This window comes from Opisthocomus hoazin, chromosome 3 (genome assembly GCF_030867145.1).
Source record: "Opisthocomus hoazin isolate bOpiHoa1 chromosome 3, bOpiHoa1.hap1, whole genome shotgun sequence".
Lineage (NCBI taxonomy): Eukaryota > Metazoa > Chordata > Aves > Opisthocomiformes > Opisthocomidae > Opisthocomus > Opisthocomus hoazin.
The window spans coordinates 55155486-55175555 of NC_134416.1; positions in this window are offsets into that span (position 1 = coordinate 55155486).

The following is a 20070-nucleotide window of genomic DNA, read 5'->3' on the forward strand; positions in this document are numbered from 1 at the left end:
CTCATCACCTGGAGAGCACTTGCAAAGTCAAAGTTGCTCTTTTTGGCTGAGTTTAAGGGGAAGCAAGTCCAACCATGGGCTTCGCACATGTTCACAGGAGATGAACAGCATTGCTCCACCTGTAAAACATGCTCTGAATGAAGGAGAAGGCAGCGTGCGTGTGTTAGAGCGGGTGTTAAAACCGACGTTTGGGTATTCTGGAGATACTCTGTGCTTCCTTACCCTGCATGCCTATGTCAGGAGCTCCTTCCCAGTGACTAGACACTGCCTACTGAGTAAGAACAGCAGAGTCCCCAAAGCATGCATGTCTCCCAGGAAATAAAGCATTACTGACGTGAGAAACGGAAACAGAACAAATGCTATTAACTTCAGGGCTGACGGGATTTTGTCTGAAAGTTGCAGAGACAGCGGTCTCTGAAGTAAAAGCATCAACCATTCAGAAGATGTTAATGGAGGTATTTCTTCACACAAGCCCAGCTGATGGGATTGTGTTTTGAAAGGGATGGTTAATATGACAGACATCAAACATACTGATATCTGTGCGAAGGACATTCTCTGTGACAAAAGCTAATCCCACCCAGGTGTCAGGAAAGGCCTGCATAGTGCCTAATGCCTAGGTACATTGTGAGAGAGTCACAGCTTAGACTCACAGAGCCATCCAGGCTGGAAGGGAGCCCTGGAGGCTGCCTGGCCCAGCCTCCTGCTGAAAGGAGGGCCCTTGAAACGTGGAGCTGTAGGTAGGAATCAAGATTTGACAGACCAATAGCTTATTCCACTGAGGGTCCTAGAAGAATTAATAGAAATGTCAACTACAGCATGATAATAAGTTACATTATTTAATAGAATCATTGAAATTATTCTAAACCAATGAAAACTGCAAATCACTGAGCTTTATTAGGCTGAAAAATAAATGGAGCAGTAAGCCTAGCTGTTGCTTCAACAGGGATGTTGTACAGCGGTGTTGCAGACATCATATGCTCCTCCACACCAGCATCCTGCCCAGGTCTGAGTCTCCACTGCCTGTGAAGAAGCATGAAAGTGCCAAAGCAAGTGCCTGGTGTAATTGTTACAGCAGTCTGCATGACAGCAAGCTGGAGCAATTGCTTTCAGGTGAACTGGCTGTCCATGTAAGGGGAAGTCATATAATCATCATCAAGCTTCTTTAATGCTCAAGACTGCAAATTATTTGAAAGACTGTCACAGAAGAAAGTGAGGCTTCTACAATGGAGTCTGGACCACCCCCTGTCAAACCTGTTTTAGCATCCCAAGTGGGAAGGACTTACAGTCACTTGTATCTTCCTGCAAACAAAGACACAGGCTGAGGGCTCCAGGTAGAGCTCGACAAGAAATCTGAAAGCCTCTAAAGGGTACTTGTCCCAGGGAGGCTAGCAGCAGATCAGTATCATATTCTGAATACCTGCCCAGCCCCTTGTAAGTTTTTATTAGCTGAAATGTATTGAACTTATAGGAAGAAAAGCTTTTCCCCACCTTGCTTCGTTTTGCCCACTGATTTGATAAGGCACACGCACAGATTTGTATTACTGAAGTCCAAGAGCACATCGATTCATTTGTGCCTGGGATACGAATCCTGCAAGGTCCGTGCTGAATGCAGACTAGGTAAAATTTTTGCAGTGCAAGAAAAAAAAAACCTGTAAGGCTGATCGCTTAACAGACTGAATGTTTTGTTCCTCTTCCTTCAGCACGAGCTGCTCTAGCCAAGAGTATTAACCCGAGTAACAAAAGGGATGGCTGAAGGGGAAGTGCAAGATGAGGCTTAACATCCTCCAGGCCAGAACCTAAAGTGCTTTCTGCAGCCGAAGCTGCTGTTGTCGCTGAATAGCCAGTTGTCAGTTCAGGGACACAGGAGCAAGCCTGCCTGTATTGCTTGAATTTCAGGGAAAATAAATTACTGGAGTTACAGTGTGAAAAGAGTGTTTCGTTATCTGGGAAGACCCAGAAGATGGTCTCATACAGACCTTTATGAAGGTACAGTTTTTCCTGGATGTTAAGAATTCCCTCCTTAACATTGAGTGTCCTTTGAAAGCCCTGAAAATGTCCAAAGGTTACCCAGTCAGGCCGTTAGACAGCCGTACTGTCCAGAGGAGTGGGAAGGAGCAGAGCAGCCAGACCCACTGGCTTGTGGTGCCTGGAACAGTTGAGCCTCGGGAGGCTGCGGAGCAGAGGAAATGTGTCAGCTTGCACATCCCTCCATCCCCACGGGACAAGTATATCTTTCCTTTGTTTTTTTGGAAACCTTATTGTGGCCTTTCAGTACTTAAAGGGGATTTGTAAAAAAGGTGGGGACAAGCTTTTTAGCAGGGTCTGTTGTGATAGGACAAGGGGTAATGGTTTTAAACTAAAGGAAGGTAGATTTAGACTGGGTATAATGAAGAAAGTTTTTACAATGATGGTGGTGAAATGCCAAAACAGGTTGCCCAAAGAGGCGGTAGATGCCCCATCCCTGGAAACATTCAAGGTCAGGTTTGATGGCACTCTGAGGAACTTGATCTGGTTGAAGATGTCCCTGCTCACTGCAGGGGGTTTGGACTAGATGGTCTGTAAAGATCCCTTCCAACCCAAACTATTCTATGAGTCTATGATTCAGACTCCATTTCCCACGGGTAAACTCGGAGCCTTTGCTCAGGCCTAGTTACAGCTTCATCAGCGTTAGATGGTGTACCAAGCCAGCGACTGGCAAGACCTGCCCGGTGTAACTGCCCTGGCGTCAGACTGCATGGGCGTTTGTCCCGGGCAGTGCCCACGGCGGGCAGGCAGGAACCCGCTGACGTCCTGGCTGCAATGCTGGGAACTTCTGGGGCTGCTTACAGGCCTGCTGAAATGGGAAAAATGGTGACTCATGCAGACAATAGCTGGCTCTCCGGTCAGAAAAGCACGGTGGTTACCAGGCAGGAACAGGCAACCTAATGCATGCACTTTTATTCTCTACTGCCCTCTGTGCACCAAAGAAGTGATTTAAGGCTCCGAGAGTATTTCCCACGAAGGCAGAGGGCGGTGGGTTAGTGGCTTCCTTCCTTGCTGGGCTGTGGGGCTCGCTTGGCCGTGCCGTGGTGGGGGGCGATGGAGGAAGGAAGCGAATAACACACGGCCGCCCTGCACACACGCCAGAGGAAGAGCCAGTGGTTGCGAGCTGTTGATATCCGGGTTGGAGAGTAAAAGCCAGGTGACACCGATCTCCAGATGGGGCCCGAGCTCCCCCCCAGTGCTGCTGCCGGGTCTGTGGGAATCACTCTGGAGCTGAGACCCTCCTGTGCCCCACGGGCAGCGCTTGCCGTCCTGCCATCCTTCTGTCCTGCTGTCCTGACCTGAGCCACAGGGCCAGGCCATTCAGGCTGGGGAAAACCACGTGGTGAGTCCAGCCCAGGCTCAGCAGAGCCCTGGATGCAGCAGGGTGGTTGCTTCATTCGGTGTTGTGATGGGAAAAACCCGAGCAGCAGACAGAGGGAGAAACTTCAAAATTAATTAGCCAAAAGATGCTCTCCCCCAAAAAATAAACAACCCAAGACAACAGCTATATCCACACTGTCACTCTATCTATGATTATGTACCTATTATCTATCTTAAAAACAAGTAATGTTACCAGGTCAATGTATCATTTATTATCTTCTGTACAGAACCTGGCTTCTGTGTTCAATCCTACTATTAAATGAGCAGGGAAGCAACAGTTACTGGTTTTGGTGGGAAGCGTATTTGTTCCAAATATTCTAGTTTGCCTTACATTTTAAATAATGCAAAGAATAGGAAAAACACAGTGCCAACAAAAATTGCAGTGAAAATTACAACCTAAGTGTTATTCTGGTATCTAAATACACTGAAATCTGAAGGAAATGCGATAATATCCAGGTCAGGTGAATTCATCAATAGAACTCTCATGCACTTTTGTGGCATGTCTTTCCCCAGAAATATACCAGATTAATTATAGGATTAAAAGCAAAGATGAGGAAGAAAAGAAAGTGGGTATGAGTGGCAGTAAATGAACAAAAAAGGAAAGCTAGCAAGGTCTTGTGTTTAAATAGAGCCTTCCACCAGGCCGCAGTCTGGTGTAAGGGAGACTGGGAATACTTTTTTTTTTTGTTATGCATGTGGCTCATGGTTCAAAGATGAAACACTGGAAACATCTGTGCTCTGCTCTGCCCTGTTTAAATCACTTCAGGACAAATCCAGCCCTGTTGTAAGTGGGTGTAACTCTGTTCAAGCCAGTGGACTTGCACCTGCTTACACTAAGGCAACATTTGGCTTAGTCTGGATCCAAATTAACTCAGTGTTTGGAAATAAAACTGAGAAGCTTGGCATATTCCAGCATTTCATCTAGAATCTCATAACGCCTGAGATTAGTTTATCTAATAGATTTACAGCTTGAAAAATATTTTATTCTGCTATCAACTCAGTCCAAAAATCTCCCTCTCCTTTCATCCTTCCTCTCTCCTCTCCCTAGGCAGGAGAATCGGTCCTGCCTTGGCCCGTGTTGGCCTGCTGCAGCCGGCGGGGAGCACAGCTAATAACAGCACATCCTTTTTGATCTCCAAAGGGCTCCACAGGAGACAGAGAGATTGTTCCTGTTGGTAAGGCTGGCCCTGCTGCACTCATCTGCCAGCTTCTCCTCAGACCATAAGGATGTGAGCGTCTGAGGATGAGGGATGCTTCCTGCACCGGGACTGCCAAGGACCAGGCCGGCAACGTCTGGCATCACCAGGAAGGAGGAAGTCTGGTTTCCTCCCTTAATTGCCAAAGAATTGGTACAGACACCGGTGTGGGGAGGAGAGTAATTTATCTTTTTTGTAATTATTTTAGCAGCTTTGTATGTCTACGATGTTTCTTTAGGAGACATAAGGTACAAGTAGTTAAGCCTGGAAACTGGTGAGGATTTAAATGGGTATCTCTCAAAGAAATGAAAGCACACGGAAATGTTGAAGATCCTCCACACAAAACCCACCCATTCAGAAAAAGCCTGAGTAAATAGATAGCCTGTGCAATGTGTTGGGAAAGTCAACAAACTCAGGCTCTCTCACAAGAAGGGGGAAGTGAATTCCTGAATCAAGGATTCTCTCCTGAGGAGACCCTGCCCACAACCCTGGGAAGTACAGAGTTACAGCCTGTTAATGCAATTTTTTGCTTAGCCCTCCAGAAAGAGTAGTCCAAGAAAATACCCTGGAGCCTGAGAGAGTCTGGCTCAACAAAGCAGAGTCACTTGTGTTACGCCTGGAAATGAACTGCAAGACAGACTAGTCTTTGCGTTACACATTTGTTATGTTTGAATGTGGCTATAAGTGCATAGATATCCCAGCCTTTCGGTGACAACTAAGAGAGCATCCTGCCACTGTCCAGGAAGGGCTGTAAAACCACCAGTAATGTTTGCAAAATTGGTACGTGGTAGGAAATGATGCTTGGAGAGGAGGAAAAATGCATATGGCTCAGCTGGGAAGGTTGTGGTCTCTTGGATTAAGTACTTGCAGAATCATGGAGCGGCTGAGGTTGGAAGGGACCTCTGGAGGTCACCTGGTCCATGCCCCCTGCTCAAGCAGGGCCACCCCTAGAGTAGGCTGCCCAGCACCATGCCCACATAGCTTTGCTATCTCTAAGGTGGGATTCTTCACAACCTCTTTCGGCAACCTGTACCAGTGCACAGTCAATACTGCCCTGGTAGAACATCACAGCCCAGCATGTCTCAATTTTCAATCACAGGATTGTCATTTCAGCCCCATCTCAGCCTAGCCAGGGAACTGGGCTACTGCCCTACCTATATGGGAAAACAGGTGGGTCACCTGAAGGGTCAGCAAGGTACTGATGCCACCACATGGCACATTGTCCCATTGCTTCCCTTTTCAGCTTCATATTCACATGAATATACAAGTCATATCCATCCAGAACACAGCACAAACCGCACAACTGAAAAATTAATAATCCAGATTTTCTCCAAGTGGAAAGAAAGAAGCAACTTGAACGGAGCTTTATCTGGCTTTCATTAATAGACATGCTCCTGCCACCTGAGGCTTCAGAGTAGTGTCTCCTGGTAGATGTTTGAGAATTGGCATTCACACCACATCTTCATCTCATACAGGAGGAAAAACAAGCACATACTACAGCAACACTCCTCATCTAACCCAAATCTCCAGCCAAATAGAAGTTGGTCAAATGATCTACCTTGTCTTAGCCTGCATGCTGCTTTAGTCACTATATGTTTTCATACAGACTGTTTTATTAAGCCTTTTTTATTGAGCTGAAGACAGAAGCTTGTTGATAGTATTGTCTGTGTCAGGATAAGACTAAACCCGTTATTTGTAAAACGGTGAGGCTTGGCTTTTCTCGTGGAAAATGTCAACAGTTACCACGAAAGCTGCTTGAAAGAAATAGGTATTTGCCTAAAACAATTTCATCAGCAATAAAGAACCTGCTTTCAAATGACAAACAGCAATCAGTTCACCTTCCAGTTCCTTCATGAGTTTTCCTATTTAAAGCATACTGGATTATTTTCTAGCAGCATGCAAATAACTGAGCTTGAAATCAAAAACAAGCTAAAGAAGAGCACAGGGAAACAGAGAGCTGCACCATCCAGACAAGGGCAGCAAGAACCAAGAATCCCTTTATTAAAGCAGATATAAATTCCTGTTTGGAGAAAATCAGTGGGAATTTTGACATTCACTTTAAACTGGTACAATCTGATCCAGGAGAGTTTGAATTTAAACGTAAAGAATATAGCACTGATGCTTTGGACACCAAGAACAAGACAAATTAGTCAGTCAGCAGAAATGAGATATTACATCTTTTTTTGGCTCTGCTTGGGATTCTTTCAAGGTGAGAACTTATATAAGTATACTTACTCATATTTTACGTTACGCAGGAAGCAAGCTAGTTTTCCATTTCTCTTTCAAATGTTCAAAAGTGATCTTTACACTAAGTCTGCATTAAGAAGGAATGAAAAGTCAAGTCCATTGTGGTGTGCCTTGGATGGAAGATTAGCAAGGATCAGCAAAAAAATTTTGAAGAACATCATCAGACTGTTAATTCCGGAGTAATTTAGAACTGGGAGCTAACTGCTGCCATCAAGAAATCAAGAAATACGTCTTATTATCCATGGTTGTGGTATCTCTGATTTTTTTCCCTGTCATGTGAACCGATGGCGACATCCAGCCAGGGTAACTTGTAAGAGTGATGACTTGTGTCACACTTCTTTACTGGTATGTAAAATCTAGAAAAGAACTTGTTCATCTTGGCTTCTGATGAAACTTGTGTCAGTCATGTCACCTACTTAAGTTTAGCGTTTTTTTAATACTTCTCCAAGACGTGGGAGATGTTTCACCAAGAGGTTTCTCCTGTCATTGCAGTCCAGATTCCACTGAAACCCCATATTTCCAAGTCTTCAATTTAGCCAGAAAGCAGTAGTATTTTTGTCTTTCCTGCAGATGTCTGTGGGACAAGCCTATCAATCTGGGTAGTTATTTGCAATTCCACATGCTTGTGAAAATGAGCAATTCTCATAGTTGCCTGTAATATAATTACTTGCTTTGTTTTGACTTGCTCTATTACGTATTTTCTTTTGTCTCCCAGTCAGAGAAAAAAAATTGCTGATAAACAATACTACAGTGTGATATAAAGTATTTGGAATTCTGAATGAAAGAAGCTGGCAGGGAGGGGGAAATAACAGAGGGTAATTTTACCATATCTCTTTGACCTGAAGCAATAATAAATGTGAAGTCTGTATGATCATGGATGATGTTTTTATACACATATCATATTTTAGATTGGTTTGGGAGAGAAACACATAAAATTGATTGACTGGTGATGTGGCAGTAATTATGCAAATAGAGCAACTCGACCATAAAACACTTTAAAGAGGAGAAGGTAGCTCAGTAACAAGTAAGCATAAAAAATGTAGTTCTTGTACCTGTCCTAATGCCCTGACATCTCTCCTGCCAAAGCATGAAAGGAATGGGTGTTGTGTAACAAAAATAAAAATTTATAAAATGTCAGATGAAGGTCAGAAATAACTTGTCCTTATAAAAAGCATGTCTTCAGTTGTCAACTGTGTCTTTCTTACAATTTTGTTCAGTCTTGGGCAAAGTTCACTTTTATGAGACCAATCTTGTGCAGCAAACACACCTTTGCTCTGCTGCTTTACTGCAGTGTTAGTGGTTCATTTGCCTTTGGGGGCAGGGGAAGGTAAGCACTGCTGTTCTAGCCTTTACCTTATGCTGCTCAAATGAGAACTAGGAGGTAATATCAGTCCATTGAATTGTTCCGTGAATTATTCTCAGTCACTGTGATAGCAAGTAACAGCAGAGTGTCCCCTCACTGCCTACTCCACAGTCACTGTTTTTTTCAGCTCTGTGAATCGTAAGTGATGCAAAAAATTGAATGCTTGAGAAGGGGAAAAGGAATGATACACATTTTCATCCTGATACCAGAAGAAGCCTGAATAAAAGTACTGTCTGGTTTGTTTTTTTCTTTCTTGCCACTTACTTTCTTGTGTCCAAGATGTTTTGACCCTACCCTAGGCCATATGTGTCTCTAGATATTATCACGACCCCAAACAAACTCAGCCCTAGTCTTCAGTGCATGCACAAAATCCCCATGGCCCTTGCAGCCTTCCTCAGCATCAGCCATGTGCTAGTGGCATTCCCCTTGGGGAGGAAGGTTTAGCCAGCAACCACCTCTCCATGAAGTCCCTGGCTGATCCACACAGTTACTCTGTTTCTGTGGGCTTACTAGATTTGTATTTGCCCCAGTCCTACAGGTCAGAGAGCTGGTCAGAGCCTGAGGCATCTCTACCCATTAGCAAAGAGCCTGAACCATCTTTGAGTGGAAACGAGGGGGCAGGGATGGAAGAACGCTCATCTAAGCACAGATTTGGCCTCAATGTAACCTAAATTTGGGATGTGGGTAAAGAACTCTCCAATACCGGGGACATCAGGGATGTTTGTCCAGAGGCAGCCATGGCATTAATTTTAGCAAAGCAGAAACTGCCTGCAAGCACCGACAGGTGAGCAGTAAGCCAAGAGGGAAAACCTGCAAGTATGCAACACAACAGAGAGGGTGGAGAGCATCTCCCAGCACACAATTCTACCTAACCAGAGCTATCAGGAGATGGCTGGGGATCCTGAGAGATCCTCTTTGTTCAGCTGACACCTTGTCCAGGCAGAGTTTGAACTTCTCCCACACCAGCTACGGCATGCCCTTGGGCAACTACTCTCCTCACCAGCAAGTCCAGTGCCTTTGGGCAAGTTCAGTGTGTAGGACAGTCTCGTCATGCCTGTGCTCTTGGCCTGATGCTTTTGGATGTCCCCGAGAGACCTGCTGTGCATAAACAGGCCAGTTCTGCAGCACAGGCTTCCTTCTGGACAAAACCACTTCTCTCCATTTTCCATGGACTAACTCTCCCAAGCTGAACGTGACCTTTGGGTGTACCCCTCTGAAGGATGACATAGCACTGCACAAAGGCAAGCATACTGCTCTCAAATACCAGTAAGCAGTATCAACATGATGTGGATAGCACACTGTTGAGGGATCCAGTTTTTTAGAGACAGTAGTTTATTGGAAGTGGCTTGATCAGGATCAGCTGTCCACAGGACCTTCAAAAGGTGACGTAGGGACCATCAAATGAAGCTAATAGGAACTGGGTTCTTGACAAACCAAAAGGGGTGGTTCTTCTTGCAGCAGGTGCTAGATTTGTGCAGTTCCATGAGAAAGGACCCTGTGGATGCACAAGGTTTACATGGCCTCAGGGGGGAACAGGACAAGCCCTAGATAAGAGACCGTTGCAAGCTGCTTTGTAAAAAAACTGCATTGGCTATGAAAGGCCAAAACGTTCTGAGCTGAAAATGGTCAGAGCGTGCAAGGGAGTTAAAGCAAAACGTTTTGCAAACGTGCCCTGTTGTCATGCTCCAGAAGTGTGTAGCCATATTTTTGTTACCAGTTTTAGAGGCAGAGTATTGGGCTAGAAGGATCCTTCGTCTGAACCAGTCCATTCACACAGATGTTTTCCCTACAGACAATTAGACTGCTAAATGCTTTTTTACCATCTAGGTAGGACATTAAAAAAAAAAACCAGGGATTAAATCTTGAACTTTTTCCTCTCTTGAGCAGAAAGTCACACCCATGCCCACTATTTCACAGCTCGTTATGGAGACTAGCTGAAACTGAGACTGGAAAGGTGAAGGTGAGGAATCTCGGCTGCTCTTGGCAGTGTTACAAGGTAAGACCATCATCATGCTAGAAATGGTCATGGTCATATAGTCCAATAGTCAACATGAAATCAACAGATGTTGATTTCTCCCATGTGTAGAAACAGTGATTTTCATACTGTAGGACAAGATCAATAGGTCATCAAGCAGCAAACACCATGTCATGACATGTGAAGATCTATCTGCTCCGAGAAACCGCGAGCTCCTACCCCGTAGAGCTTTTGTAAGGATAGTGAACATACTTTTTTTGTTTGTTTGATTATTTTGCAGGTTTCTGGAGCCCTTGTCAGACTTGAAGTCTCACAGACAAGACAGCCACAATAGTAACAACTTCCATGTCTCCAGCAAAGACAGTAGCTTAGTGTTACCACTTGAGATGGACAGGACTCAGTAAGGCCATGCTTTTTAGCCCTAGTGTTGTCATCTGCGTTTAGTCCAGTGTCCAGCTGGACTAACACGGAATTACCTAGAGATAGGAAAGATGTATTTATTCTTTAACATCAACAGGCATTATACCCAGCAGATAGTGCTTCAGCACAGGGCACATCAGACACCAAAGAAAGGCAGCATTTCAGCCCATGCCCTGCAGCTAGCTCAAACACAGAAGCATAATTCCTCCTAGGGTCATTTAGCATTTAAAGGTAACTAGTAGGCAAGTGAGAAAAAAAATGTCCATCTCTGATTTAAAAGCAATGCTTGAACCTGGCACAGCAGAAACAATAGGCTGTTTCCCAAGTGGAGATCAGGTAAGCTTATTTTACTGAAATATATGGGTTTGTGACAATCAAAAGCAGATGTTCATTAACAGGCAGAGACGTAGGTAGGTTTCCAAGGCATAAAGCATGAGGAGGGCAAAGAGGCAAAACATTCAGTCTCCTGCCTTGCACCTGAATCTGCCCGGCCCCTTAAATCAGTTTTCAACAATGCTTTTTGTCATGTTTTTTAGTAACAGCTATGGAGATGCTGTTCCTGCTAGCCTTGCAGGAGTAGTGTGGAGATCATTTTGATTCCTGTTTCAGGATATTTCCTCTTTGTTTGCCTTTAACTTGACCTGGGATCTGGAACTAGATTTGAAATCTGATGTCTGAAGATGTGCAGAGCTGAGAGACTTCTTTCATAAACCCACTGTAGCCTTCAGCCTGGAGCTGAGTTCCTTCAGAGCCTGCGTGTTCCCAGATCCCATGTTCAGTACAGAAGGATCCCTGTGGACATGTTACTCCTTATATAGCTCTTACGTGTCTCCTAACAGTTTGAAACTCCCTTGCTGGAGGTGAGTGATGTTGCACCAGACCAGGGCAATCTTATTTCAGACAGGAACTGTCAGCAGAATCAGTGCAAGGTCAGCCGTTCTGGTTGTTCCTTTCAGGAAACTACTCCTCCTACAGACACCCTAACACTAAACAAACCCCCTTGAATACATGCGCTGCGGCATTGCTCCAATCACCGGCGTCATGAAGACTGGCAAAAAATGCCATGGCAGCAAAAGTTAGCAGACTGCCAGACCAAATCAAGCCCCATTTTCCCTTGTACAAGGACAACTCCAAGATAACTTTGCAGTTGGCTGAGTTTCTCTTTCCAAACAGTGCGGCGGAGTATCAGCAAAAGAAAGTCTCAAGAGTGTTTGTGCCAGGGAAATTGAGCGATGGGAACTGTAGCTGGATTCAACACACTAGTAAAAGAATTTTTTTTTGTCAGCTAACCCTAAGCACGTCTATCAGATCATGGTTTTTAATTTTTGTCTACAAGTGTACCTAAACTGCAGTTCCAAACCAAACTGAGGTCTACACGTTGCAGATCAGTCACTTGAGTGTTTTAAAAAAGAAAACCAGACAAAAGAAACAGGGTGAAAATTCCCCAAATGGCACTCTGCATTCACTTTCCTTTATCAAAAAGCCTGAGACACCTCTGCTCACCCACCCACGAGGTTCATGCTCCCAGAATACCTGTGCGCTCAGACCAAGACGGTTGGTAGCCCTCTAGACTATGTGGCCTATGAGTTATCCTCAGTGGAAATGCTCATGAACCCAACATGCAAAACAGCTCTGAAGGGGAGGGGACCCAGCTCCTCAGCTGCTGCATTTCAGGGATGATGGTCACAGTAGCAGAATCCTAGTCCCAATTCCTGCAAAAACCTTCCTTCAGTTACACAACACATGATACCTCTGACATAAAAGGTAATAATATTGGCTATCTGAAGTGGTAATGACTAATTAGAGGTCCAAGGTTGAGTCCTGATTCTCATCAGCAGAGGCTTCTGGGTCCCTGCTGCCCTGAGAGAAAGATGGTAGAAAGGAGCTTGGGGACAGCCTGGAGAAGGGCTTCGGGGACTCCAGTGGGCCAAGGAGCTACTCGGTGTCCCCCTACACATGGTGCAGAGAAGCCTTTTGACAAGGTCAGGGAACAAAGGTCATGAAGGTTGTTTGCCCCTACCTGGCACAGACCTCGAGGCCATATGAGTGGTATGTAGGTCTATTGTCCACATCCACAAGGGATGCAGGAGCTGGAGTCTGAGCCACAGAGAGGCCTCTGCATCCCCAGCTCTGCTCTGCTGCCATTGCCTAATCCCCATGCTGCAGGCCATGGGGGGAGGATAACAAAGTTAAAGCAGGTATTTGACACCACAAACCTTGTTTCACCATGTTATGAAAAGTCACACAGGGCAGTCTTTATTTCCCAGGCTCAGCATTCAGAGCAAACACGTTGCTGTAATCTTTAGCAAATACATTTTTGCTTGCACAATAAATCTGTTCAGAAATCACACATTTCCATTCAAACTAGTCACTAAAGAGTCACGTGTTCGGGCCTATCTCTGCTTTGTGCTGACACTGCGTAGGCAGAGAATCACGTGTCTTCATGAAAAAATAGCCCCAGTCTTAAGGCAGGACTTGGCTCGGGGTCACATAAGACTCATCCACGTTTCATATCGTGTTTCCTCTGCTTTCTTCGCCAACCAGTCTTGAAATATGTCACTTCCATGCAAGCAGACAGACACACACCACAAATACACACCAAACAGTTGTATCTATGCTGGGAAATTATAAGTGCCATGGGACCATCAAAAAAGGGGTACTGCGAAGTACTGCCTGTGTCCCTCTTACCCTCCAAAGCAGGGCGGCAGCAATCCAAACCAGGAGCAGTCCCTGGCCCAGCTGTTATTCCCTAAGCATGGGCAGCAGCTGGGAAAGCGTGAGGTGGTCCCCACCAAAACCATGCCAAGAAGTCACCAATATGAGCTGTCACACACCATTGCCCATGTCCTTGCGCTGGTGAGATGCTGCTGGAGTCCACCAGCTGAGATGTTGCCTGGGACCTGGAGGATACTCAGTAAATATCTGCTCTATGGATGACTCCTTTGAGAGTTCAGGAAAACTACAGAGGCTTTCTCATCCCTGTTGATCAATAAAATGGGGACAATAAGCCCCACCATATACCTCAGCGGTGGAGGGAGGACAGAGCATTTTCCAGCTTGGATAATAATGGGAAAGCATGTGAGTACCTTGGCTCTACAACTGGGTTTATCCCATTGTGTTTGATAATTTTCACTTGAATGGCGTGTAAATACTGATTTAAGTGGGTCTAATTCATAATCAGAACAGAATTTTGACCACTGCTTTGAATTACAAATGAAGTCCATTGTCTGCATTGGACACAGGCATATTTGAGATAAACAGGAATACATATGTTTAAAATATAGAGTTAAAAGTATTTTTTGCCATATTTTGAAATGAATTGTTTCACATTTTATTTCCTATTGGTGTATATCTTTTTTCTTCTTTCATTTGTGTGAGTGAAAGATGATTATCTATTCTATTTTTATGACCTACTTATTGCTATTATCTGGAGTGATGTAATTACCTAAACTTCAGTAAAGAGAGGCTACCACTTCCTTATATTGAGGAACCTAATAAATGGGGTGGAAAAAAAATCAGGAAGTGGTTTTATTGAGTGCTGTGGATTCAAAGATTTTTCCAGTCCCTCAATTGTCCAGAAATATATAGGAGACAGTCCTGTAGCTGGGAAGAAACAAAACAAAATGCACAGGATGATACAGAGGGAGAGAGGGAGAAAAAGAGAAAGAGAAAAAGAGGGAAAGAGAAAAAGAGGGAAGGAGGGAAAGCAAGTGAGAAGAAGGAACCACCCGGGCTGATGTTCCCTCATCCCTCATGTATCCACATGCCAATATGGCATTTACAAGCCTGCAGCTCTGCTGGATGCAAAGCACCCTTGATTTTCACACTTCAGTGCTGAAGATCCTCCAAATTTTACAGCCCATGTGTAGACCTACATAGAGATAGTATGCTTGAAATGCATAGTTTAGCTACAGTTCTTCTGACCTACCTGGCCTTCCCCTCTACATATACAGTAGATCTCCATTTAAAACCTGACAGGTATGTACCATCTATGTTGCCCAGCCAGGGGCTATATTTCCACCTTCAGAGAGGGTGTAAGTTTGAGGGAAGCATGGCGGAAAGCCATTATTTTCTGAGGAGCTCACCGCCCCAAGCTGGGCTTTGCCTCTGGGTAATGTGGGTTACATAGTTGTAGGCTCTCCTTTGAAACTCCTGCACTTTTTCTGTGAAAAAGCTTCTGCGCAGCAGGGAGGCTTTTTGCACAGGCTGGTGTATGAAAGACTTTTGCACACATGTACTGCATGGTCATGGGAAGACATAAATGCAAGACTACATCTTCCACTGCCATGGGTTCACAAAACTGCAATGACACTGGGAGATGGAGAACTCTCGACACCAGGCGAGGGTCAGCTGCAAAATATCTGTTTTTCCACGTGGAGGAGTTAGCTGGAAAGACGGTTAAAGAACAATATTCCATGACGTCAGTGGTGTTTATGACATGCCCTGTAATTACCCTTACCAGTAAATCTGCGTGTGCACTTTAGTACCACAGAGTAGCGCATACTTCAAAAAAAATAATAGCTCTGTTGATTAGCTAATGAATATGCTATCAGAGAATGCAAGGAGCCTTTTCACTGTTACTCACTTCAAAATAATAATTCTGATTAAAAACATATTGCATGCCTCAGGTCCACTGCTCAACTTTTGAAACAAGGAAACTCTCACATTAATTCTTTCCACTACCTGCCTGTGTTTATTAATAGAAGGATGCCGTCCTTTCCCCTGGCTACATATTTATTTCATAGAAGCACAATAGTACACACACAAGAGATGAGTGAATCTAATCTTATCTGTGGTTGGGAAATAAATGCCCCTTCTCCGCAGGGCCGGGGAAGCCCTCTCCATGCCGGCTCTGTCCAAGTCTGCTGGCTGAGACACAACCTTGGTGTTTAGGTACCAGATGCCCTCCCCCTGCTGAGGGTGACACCCCAGAAACACAGTGTTAGCAGCTTCATTTTTCCCCTGTTCACCTGCTGATGAGGCTGAAGACAGCGTGGCTAATGAGGTCAAGTGATTAAGAGAGCTCAGATAGTCACTCAGCAATGCTTTTACCTTGTCTGATTCCATAGTAAAGTCCCCCCTCTGCTCAGAGTGATTTCGCCTGTAAGATCGATTTAATCTGTGCCCTTTTTCCTCCATACATCTCTAAACCCATATAGACTTTACGGGCCCAATTCTGCCCTTCTGGAGGACACTCTCTTGGGGGTAGCTGTCTTCAGGACAGCATACAGCCACAGTGTTTGTGGATGCCTGTAAGTATTCACTGATGCAAGCAGGGCAAAGGCAGACCATGACAAAATTACTGCAAAATTACTGCAAAAAGAAGTTTGGCAAATTATAAATTTCCCTTAGCTCCACTTCGAAGTTTGCCATCAGAAAATGTACAGTGCAAGATATAACCAAAAATTCTAGAGCATTTTCTCAACCAAAGAGGTTCTGCAGAATGTTTATATTCCTATCAGAGGAGCCTGGTTGTGATGAAAATGAATTTTTTTTGAAAACCAGATACTTTCAGCTCAGGAACTGAGAATGGAATGTCTTCAGAAACCTTTGCTGAAAAGACTGATCTTCTGATCACACTGCAGCCTCTGGTTCATGCTGCTTTTCCCCTGTGCTGCAGCTGTCCTTAATCTTAAGTATTCTCCCTAAAAAGGTATATTCCCACTGCCTTCTGTTGCAATGCCTTTTATTAGCAGAACTCCATCTGACCGTTACTACCTTGCTTCCCTCCCACCCATGCTGAGTAGGTAGCACACACTCATTTTTTAGCGACAGGGAGTATTCGTTCTCTTTTAAACAGGCCATTTTTGATCACGACAGAATCTGGGCAAAGCAAGCTCCCTCAGCAGCATCCCAGGTGGGCATCGCTCTACCGCACCACCACGTAGGTGGTGGAGATGGGAGCATGATGACTGATGTGCCAACAGCAAGGGGTTGACGTGCCCTCCCCCAGGCACAGGGGGTAGCCTGGGCTTTTGATGGCCAAGATTGCCTGATAGCTCCGGCACCTGGCAAGCCCCTGAACCACAGACTGCCCGGCTCAGACTGTCTAGGAAAGCTAGTTGAAGCCTGTCCTGAATTCTTCTGCATTTCACGACGCTCCTCCCAGTGGCTGAGGTTTGATCTAGGTGGCTGCCTTCAGTAGTCTCATTAATTACAAAGGTGTCAAACACATACTCCTTGCCTTTGTAGCGAGCACAGCTTTTACATTGAACCAGACAGCTTGCTGCTTCCTGTGTGCTTACCTGCTTGAGCTGGCCATAATTTAGGGCCGGGTTCGTCTCTTTAAAAGGTCCTTATAAATCAGAGTTCACCTCTGCCTCTGAGCTGCGAGGAGTTTCACTCCTGACTGCAAGCGGAGAAAGAGCAGGCCTGGGGCTGGGAGAGGTATGGAAGATGTCAGTGTAAATCTGCGGGGATAGGAAGGCAAAGTTAAGATTTCTCAGAATCGCGTATGGCTGAAACCTCAAGGTTAACGTTTCACTCCCATGGGTTTCCCCATTAATGGAGTACATTGAATCACCAGTGAAGCATCCCGACCACCTTTTAGGTTGCGTGCAACAGGGAAAGCGGAGTGTACACCACTATCATAGTGCCTCGGTACATAACAGGTGTGAAATACAAGTTTCTTTCAGCTTTTCCCTGAGTTTTTGGTATGTGGCTTATTTCAGAAGTGCTAATCCTTTGCTTTAGATAAGAAAGAGCTTTGCAGTGTGATAGATTTGACCCTGTCACACAATAGTGAAGCAAGGAGTCCGGTTCACACCCCTAGCTACTTGCACAAGGGAAAACTGCACACACCATTAAAGGCAGCGGGATCAGGACTGGTTTACACTGGAGAAGGGGTAGAGCACATGGCTGTCAGTACCTATCCATGTCTTCCCTGATGAATTCAGCCGCAGAGAAATGGTAAGATATTGGTGTCTTATTTACAAAGCCCAAGTCTGCTGGCATCTGTGCTTGAAGTTTCTTACTTTTGCTGAAAACTGATCATGGAGACTTAGAAAGACAAGCTGTTTTTCCTGAATTTCCTGCTTATACAAAGCTTTCATTTAGTCCCAGGAATTTTATCACCACTCTGAGCAAAGCATAAGACCAGGTAATAAAGTAGGAGCTCTAACTTTGAAGACACCACTGGCTTCCTTCTGCCTAGCACACAATTAATTCTAACAACACTTTCGGAGAAGTTGCCCTTTTTAATTTTCCGAGAGTCACTAAATTGTACAGCGTATAATTTCTCCATGCCTATTCTGAGTGTAGCTATGGTTCTTTTAAAAACCTTGAAGGAATCACCTGGTGGTTGCAGTGAAAAATAAACATTCTGTCAGTCAAACTTTTAAGCAACTTTTTTTTTTCCCATTGGGTAAAATTGTAGTGTTATTTTCCAGTATCCAGGCTCTCACCTTGATCTGAAAAAAAAAGAGGAAAGCCAAAGTTGCCAGAAACTACAGGTTCTAAGCATGGGAGTATTGCTGTCTTTGGGAGCCTGTTCCAGGCTGAAATGTTCCTAATACCTAAAAATAAAATTAAATTAAATGAACCTTGTGACATAGTGTACTGGTTCTGTGAAGAACAGAGGGTATGGGTCATTTCTTGTCCAAGCCATGGAAGAGGTGCCCGTGCCCTGGTGCACCCGGTGCTGGGGTTGGTGGGTCTGTCCAAACCTCTCACGCCCTGCTCCTGGCCTCTGTCACTCATCTGCAGATGGCCTGTCATCCCAGCACCTCTTTTTCCATAAACATGGATTCAGGCAAAATGGAACAACAATAGGCAAGCATGGGTTATGACAGAAGAAGAGAGGAGTAAAAGATCTGATTTTAAGAAAATGAAGGCACGCATGAACACACACACACATGTAGAAGATGGGGCCCCCAGCCTGCCAGAAGTCCTTTCAGGCTCAGTGAAGGCCAGTTTCAACTTCTTGATCCCCAGGCACCTCAAGTCACAGGGAGCAGAGGCTGCCCGCAAGCAGCTCCTTCTGATGCTGCTGTGGGCCTGTTGCTGAAGTTGAGGCACGGGAGATCTCCCCTCCATCAGACCTCGTTCCCTCTCCCCTCCCCAGGCCCCATGCCAAATACCCCCACCCTGCAGAACCCCTTCAGAGTGTGGTGAACGCTCACTGGGATCTGCCCGGCTGACCTGGGGCTCCTCTGTGCTGCAAAGGGGTCAGGTACATGCCCAGCCGAATAGACAAGGCAATCCTCTCCCTCTCGTGCCACAAGAGTGGGTCCTCTGTAAGCAAGGAACAAAACGCAGCATTATTTTTTTTAAACGTTATTTATTCCCAAGAGCGAAACAAGTAGGACTTGGATCACATCTGGGGTTCGATGCATTACAGAAAACTCCCAGAGCCCTCCCTTCTTTAAAATCGCCACATCTGCAAGATGGTCATCGTGCCTCTGTGCATTCTTCAGGCTGTGGTCTTCACAGCATCAAAAGGTCACAGACCGAAGGCCTGCAGACCACGGTCTTCAGAGGAGGTTTCCTTCCTGCTTCTCCAAGAAGCTGCTTAGCAAGCCCTGCCTGTGTGCCATGCCATAAGAGGTGACAGATTTTCAAGTTTTGTTTGCTCAACTTTGAAACACGGCCTTTTCTTCTCTGGGACTCAGGATGTGTTTAACAGGAAACAATAAAGATGCAGGACAGTTTTGGAGAGGAAGTAGGACATTTTAGGTACGCAAAGAATAATTACTTACACTGAAACTGGGTCAAAACACCACAGTGTTTACCACGGCTCTCAGGAAGAGTGCCATGGGGTTTTTAATAATGACAAAAATTCAAGATCTCAGCATTGGGTCTCATCCCAAAAAGTAATACGGTTGCAGACCAAATGGAAACTAATCCAGCCTGTAAATCACGATGCAGCAGATGTAACCCACTCAGTCCTGAACCTCGTCACTTTTGGTCAGCTAAAGCTGATCTTGTAGCTAGCTTTGTTACAAAGGGATCAAGAGATACAGCACTTGTCTTCATCCCTTGCTGTCACTCCCACCGCTAATTATGTTCATTGTTTCAGCTGAAGCTAATTTATCTTTTTAATCTGGCTTCACCTTCTGGCTACTAGATCTTGTTACATCTTTCTCTGCAAGGTCAAAGGCCTGTTAACACCTACCGTTTTCTCCCCATGAAGCTGTTTACTAGACCAGTCACGTTTTAGTCTTCCTTTGGATACCCTCAGTGAACTCGTCTTTAAATTTGTCACTGCCAGACATTTTCCCCAGTCCTGAAATAATTTCTGCAGTTCTTTTCCCTACCCTCACCTGTTTTTCAACATCCATTTCAAATGTGCGTGCCAGGTCTGGATTCAGCATTCCACAGTAAAATTACCTCCTTACTCCTACTCGGTATTTTCCTGTTTATTTGTTCAAAAAGTACATTAGCACCTTTGGTTACTACATTACTAGGATGACTTGTGTTTGACTGCACGTCCATGTGGGCACTTAAATCCTGCTCCCCTCTCCTAT